Source organism: Trachypithecus francoisi, unplaced genomic scaffold (assembly GCF_009764315.1).
Source record: "Trachypithecus francoisi isolate TF-2019V2 unplaced genomic scaffold, Tfra_2.0 Lachesis_group4, whole genome shotgun sequence".
Lineage (NCBI taxonomy): Eukaryota > Metazoa > Chordata > Mammalia > Primates > Cercopithecidae > Trachypithecus > Trachypithecus francoisi.
This window is the reverse complement of record NW_022681469.1, coordinates 89,739,609-89,746,048: the sequence shown is the minus strand read 5'-3', so window position 1 is coordinate 89,746,048 and position 6,440 is coordinate 89,739,609. Positions and strand designations below refer to the sequence as shown.

General features: G+C 42.0%; 1 pseudogene; it reads right to left on the bottom strand.

Moving 5' to 3' along the window:
* Positions 1-5,439: 5,439 nt before the first annotated feature.
* On the bottom strand, positions 5,440-6,181 carry LOC117073574 (annotated as a pseudogene).
* Between the last annotated feature and the right edge of the window lie 259 nt (positions 6,182-6,440).

Below are 6,440 nucleotides of genomic sequence, written 5' to 3'. Positions count from 1 at the left end.
TGGCATTAAATGTGGGCAGAAGTTTCAGAAATAGTGGTGCACAAAAAAGACATATCCACAACTGTTCCTGAGAAAAATCAGAAATTTCCCACAATCTTGAGGGAAGCTAAATTGGGAAACAGATGGGTCGACTGAGTGCTGTCAATAAAAGTGGTCAGGGAAAAGCTGAATTCAGATGAATTTTCTATATAGTTTGCCTTCTAAGATAATTGCTTTTATTAATCTGGTCATATAAGCAGAAATTTTATCATGAGTATTTAAAGGTACTTAAAGGTACTGTTCTTCCCATGAGCCCTAAAGGAAAATTGTAGATGTTTTAAAAAAATACAGAGAAACAGAGTTTCTCAGAGCCACACGAGTACTCAGGAATACCACTAGACCCATGAGCCATCCGGGTTAATGAGTGGCCCTGGGCACACTGCTAAAATCTCTGCGCCTGCATTTCCTTATCTGTGAGACAGAGATAGTAATAAACCTAGACAGGTTTATTACTATCTAGGGATAAGGTTGCCTAGATAATTTCCAAAGATTATACATGGAAAAACACATAGAACAGTTCTAGAACATACTATTTGCTAATGAGATGTTAGTTATCATCATCATCTGCATTTAAATTTAAAAGGGTAAAATGGGTCATCTGAGTACTTGTTCCCTGGAAGCCCCTTCCAGTGATGGTAACTTTTTTATCTTTCTTGAGACAGGGTCTCACTTTGTCACCCGGGCTGGAGTGCAGTGACAGGATCTCGGCTCACTGCAGCCTCGACCTCCTGGGCTCAAGCGATCCTCCCACCTCAGTCCCCCAAGTAGCCTGGACTAAAGGCACGCACCACCATACTCAGCTATTTTTTTTTATTTTTTGTTGAAATGGGGTTTTGCTTATTCAGGTTTGTTGTGGGAAGTCAGGGACCCCAAATGGAGGGACTGGCTGAAGCTGTGGCAGAAGAACATAAATTGTGAAGATTTCATGGGCATTTATTAGTTCCCCAAATTAATACTTTTACAATTTCTTACTCCTGTCTTTACTGCAATCTCTGAATATAAATTGTGAAGATTTCATGGACATTTATCACTTCCCCAATCAATACCCTTGTGATTTCCTATGTCTGTCTTTACTTTAATCTCTTAATCCCGTCATCTTCGTAAACTGAGGAGGATGAATGTTGCCTCGGGACCCTGTGATGATTACGTTAACTGCACAAATTGTTTGTAAAGCATGTGTGTTTGAACAATATGAAATCTGGGCACCTTGAAAAAAGAACAGGATAACAGCGATGTTCAGGGAACAAGGGAGGTAACCTTAAACTGACTGCCAGTGAGCCGGATGGAACAGAGCCATATTTCTCTTCTTTCAAAGGCAAATAGGAGAAATATCACTGAATTCTTTATCTCAGCAAGAAACATCCCCGAGAAAGAGAATGCGCCCCTGAGGGTAGGCCTATGAATGGCCCCTGTGGGGATGGCCGCCTCTTACAGTCGAAGCTGAAGGGATGAAATAAGCCCTGGTCTCCTGTAGCGCTCCCAGGCTTATTGGGATGAGGGAATCCCCACCTAATAAATTTTGGTCAGACGGGTTGTCTGCTCTCAAACGCTATCTCTTGATAAGATGTTATCAATGACAATGTGTGCCCGAAACTTCATTAGCAATTTTGATTTCGCCCCATTCTGTGGTCCTGTGATCTCGCCCTGCCTCCATTTGCTTTGTGATATTTTATTACCTTGTGAAGCATGTGATCTCTGTGACCCACACCCTATTCGTGCACTCCCTCCCCTTTTGAAAATCACTAATAAAAACTTGCTGGTTCTACAGCTCAGGGAGCATCACGGAACCTGCTGACGTGTGATGTCTCCTCTGGACACCCAGCTTTAAAATTTCTCTCTCTTGTACTCTTTCCCTTTATTTCTCAAACCAGCCGAGACGCTTAGGGAAATAGAAAAGAACCCGTGATAAATATCGGGGGTGGGGTTTTCCCTGATACAGGTTGGTCTTGAATTCCTGAGCTTAAGCGATCTGCCCACCTTGACCTCCCAAAGTGCTAGCATAGCAGGCATGAGCCCATGTGCGGCCCAGTGATGGTAACTTTAAAAATTTTCCTATTCTTGTCATGGTATAATCATACCTTTACCATTTTTTTTTTTTTTTTTAGCCTGAGATACTTAAAGACATGTAAGTAGAAAGTTCTCTAATACTAGTGGAATGGAATCAATAATTATTTTTTTCTTTAGATTTATTCCAGTCTAAAGATTTAAACCTACATTGTCATCTGTTAGCACAGCTCCCAAGGAAATTGTACTAGTACTTTGTTTGAGAAGGGCTTGATATTTTCAAAGCAACTTTGAATAGTAATTAAACAACATCTCTATGAAGCAGGTCAGTACTTTCATCTTTCAGAATAGGTAAACAGGACACAGAGAAGTAAAATAATAATTTGCCTTAGGTCATGAGGTAGCTCATCATTTGAAATTACTTCCTGTCAATTAACTAGTCTGTGGTTCAATCTGACAGGCCAAGCTACAACAAAAAAAAAGATCAAAATACTACTTTGTACATTGTTATATATTAGTGAGTCATCAGTGTATCCTGTCCTTCACAAATCAGAACTTTGCATCTCATGTTCTGGCTGCTTCTATTGACCTTCCTTTCCCAGCCCCCTTATTTTTCTAGCTAATTTTAACTCATGCTTTATAATATGACTCATATGAAACCTCTAAGGAGCCTTGCCTGCCTTGCTGTCTCATTTAGAGTCTTCTACTCATTGCTCACATAGCATTCTGGGTCCCACCGCTTATCTCCATCATGGCACTAACTAGACTCTATTATGATAAGGGATTTTCTAAGGAAAAGGAACATTTCTTTTTTGTCTTTATATTCTCTAGCATAATATCTAGCACATGATATTTGCTCAGCAAATATTTTTGAATGAAAAATGCATATATGGGATATATATTAGTCAGGATAGGAGAGGATGTGCTATAATAACAAACACATACTAAGTTTATTTCTCACTTAATAGAAATGTCTAACATAGGTCAGAAGAAGGCTCTGCTTGCTTAACTCAAAGATACAATCTGACCAGACTCTACCACCTTATGATGCTGCATTTTCTAAAGCAGATGGACTCCTGGATTGACAAGGAAGGAGAAAAAAATGCTGGAGGAGTGCACACTGAAAATGAAATTCACTGTGATCGATAATTTCCATTCAGAAATCATTGGCCAGAGAGCTACTCACTTGAGACCTGAAACAGACAATGTCTGTCCTTGGCTTAAATCCCTGATTGGCATGTATTCAATGGCCAGCACCTGTGACTTTTCTTCCATGGCTTCCATTTGGGTTACTGGAGCCCCTTTGCAACAAGAGCCAGAAATGCCTGGTGCATACTTTCAAGTGGCTGCTGATTTTTTTTTTTTTTTTTTTTTTTGAGATTAGGTCTCACTCTGTCGCCCAGGCTGAGTATAGTGGTGTGTTCACAGCTCACTGCAGCTTCGACCTCCCAGGCTCAAGCAATTTCAGCCTCCCATTTCATCCTCCCAAGGAGTTGGGACTACAGGTGAGCACTATTATGCTTAGCTAATTTTTTATAGAGATGGGCTCTCACTATGTTGCCCAAGCTGGTCTTGAACTTTTGGGCTCAAGAGATTTGACTGCCTCAGCCTCCCAAAGTGTTGGGATTATAGGCGTGAGCCACAGCACCTGTCTGTGGCTATTGATTAGAGGCTGTTTTGTACAGGAATATTAGCTCAGCTCCCTTGCTTCAGGTTGGGACAACCCTGAGAAATTGCTTGCCCTCCAAAATTCTCCTGTGGGATCTTCCTAAAGCTTACCCTGTGTGGGACTTCTGCCTTTCTTGGCTTTATTTCATTCTCTGTCTTGCTTCTATCACATCCTTACAGTCTTCCTTGAGAATATTTCTTTAATATATCATTTGCATATACATTCTTGTCTTACAGATTGGATCTGGGAAACTGACAATGTCACCTAACTAAAAGATGGGCAGGGAAGTTTAATGCATCACATTTCCAGAAAGAAAGAACTGATGTAGGTGAGCGCTCTGATGTCTGCCACAGCATAATGAAAGGCAATTTGGTGATTAAAGAAAGCTAGTTAATTCTAGCCATGGGGACTGGACACAGGAAAGGAAAGGCAGGATTGCGTGGGGAAAGCATCATTGAGAAGAGTGACTTCACTGCAGGTAAAACACTGAGGAAACCAAGCTAATAGTCCAAAATGCGAAGTTGAAAGAAGTCCTGCTCTTGGTCCTAACAAGAGTCGTTATTTCAGAAGAACCAATTGTGCAGTAATTATTAGAGATGACAGGTAATGCAAGGGGTCCATGTCATATCAGAGTATAAATATGTACAAGGAAGCAAAAGTACCAGAGGAAGTCAGTTTGATGGCATTCTGGTTCTGGGTTATTATTTTAAAGCAGGTCCTTAATTAACGACTAATAGTATGGAGAATTCTAGAATAGGATGTGGCCTTTGGTGGGAAAATGGTAGTAAATTCCATGCAGGGCCTCTAGGTATTGGAGAAACAGACTAGAGACTCTTAATTTTGGTGGAGTACTAATAGGGAAGCAAAGGCATAATCCTAGTTCAATGAGGTGGACAACACTGAGAAGGGTAGAGATAAGCTGCACTTGATGAACAGTTTTGCCCAAATCTCACAGATGGTCTGGGCACTGGTCCTGTAACTGCAAGGTTCATCCCAGATGCCTCTGGCTGATTTTTCTTGCTCTGGTGAGGAAACGCTCAGCCTTCCATTGGATAAAAATCCCTTTGGCAATAAGAGCTGCAAAGTAAAATATTTTCTCTTAATGCTTCTAGATTTTGAGTCATAGTTAGAAAGTGTTTCTCTACATTCATGTTTTATTTTATTTATTTGTTTTTGACCACACAAATAGAACTTTTCAATGTAATCTGCTGGTTCTACACTTTATAGATTATTTTATTTACCACTGACCAATGATCACATGTGAGTGACTTTGCCATGACCTATAACCAGTGCTTGATGATTGTAAAACACCCACCAGCTGGTGGAGCAAATTCCTCCCTGCCCAAGATGATGCTTTCAGGAGCTTTCTGGGCACAAAATGCTTCTCAGTGGACAATTTTTAAAAACACACATATAGAGCCATGTGGATCCCCTATTTGCATTGTCACTAAGGGAAAAAAAATAAGATATAACCTCAAAATCAGTGAAGAGATGGGGGTTCTCAGGAAGGATTTTGACCTGTTATTTCTGAGGAATAGCAGAAATTTATGGAAATTCTGATTTTTCCTACAACCATATGATGGTATCATGCCTACGTCTTGCTTCCTGAACGTGGAGGCCACAGTCACCAACTGAGAAGCCACAGTTTCTGACTCTGCCAGCCTCCTAACGATGTGCTGGGATAGCGGGAGCTGGAGATGTCCTCAGCAGAACTTCTGTGTCCCCTCTCAGTGGTAACTCCTGTCCCTGCTCAAGTGTTCCGCCCTCACCTGCTGTTGTCTTTTCCCTTCAAAAAGCAGGATGCATGCAGCCATGGCTGAGTTGAGGCTGTCCACACCAGGTGCAACAGGGATCAGCAGCCTGTTGCCCCCAGGGCCCTCGGCCAACTACAGAGAATCCAGGCTCATGCCGTAGGTCTCACTGCCAACCACTGCAGCTGCTGGTGCCTCTGTCCAGTTGAAGCCATAACTCTGAACCTCAGTAACAGGTAGCAAACCTTTACTGGCTCCAGTTTCTAGACCTTCCCTTTCTTCGTACTTTTGTGAAACTTCAGGAATCGCCAATCACACACCCAGCCATAGTCATTGTCTTTATTAGACATCTGAGCCTCAGCATAAAGGCTTCGGTTGTCAGCCAAACAGACCTGGGTGTCAGGGGGCAGGTAATTTGCCACTGTTTTTGTTTTCAGACTACTGATAATGGGCACCTGGAAAAGTACACCCATACCCACCTGTAGCACTTTGGGCTCCTAGGCATCCACACATTTCAAAATGAGTAACACTTTGCTGCAGCCTGCCCCCGCTGGAGATCTCAGAATTGTCCCCAGATTCCCAGGGTCACAGAAATTGTCACAAATCAATAACAAAGGCAGTGAGTGCTAAAGCTGAGTCTTTGGATATGTCATGTTAACATGGTCAGGTTTGGCAAAAATCCTCATTATTCTTGTGGCATTACTATGTTGGACCAATCCCTCATGTCCTCGAATTTCATCTTAATGAGGCTGACACCCTTCAGCTTATCGATGAGCAGCTTCTTTATGTATTATAGATGGCTAGAGAAGAAAACTTTTGGCACAGCTCTAGCCTTGAGAGCATCTGTAAGGAGCCTGCGACCTTTCAGCAGTATCTTCCCTTGCTTTTCCCAAAATGGCCTGGACTTACCTGTTGTCATTACACTGCAGGTTCTGCGGCATGAGGAACTTGAAGAAGGCTGCAAGGCGGCCTATAAT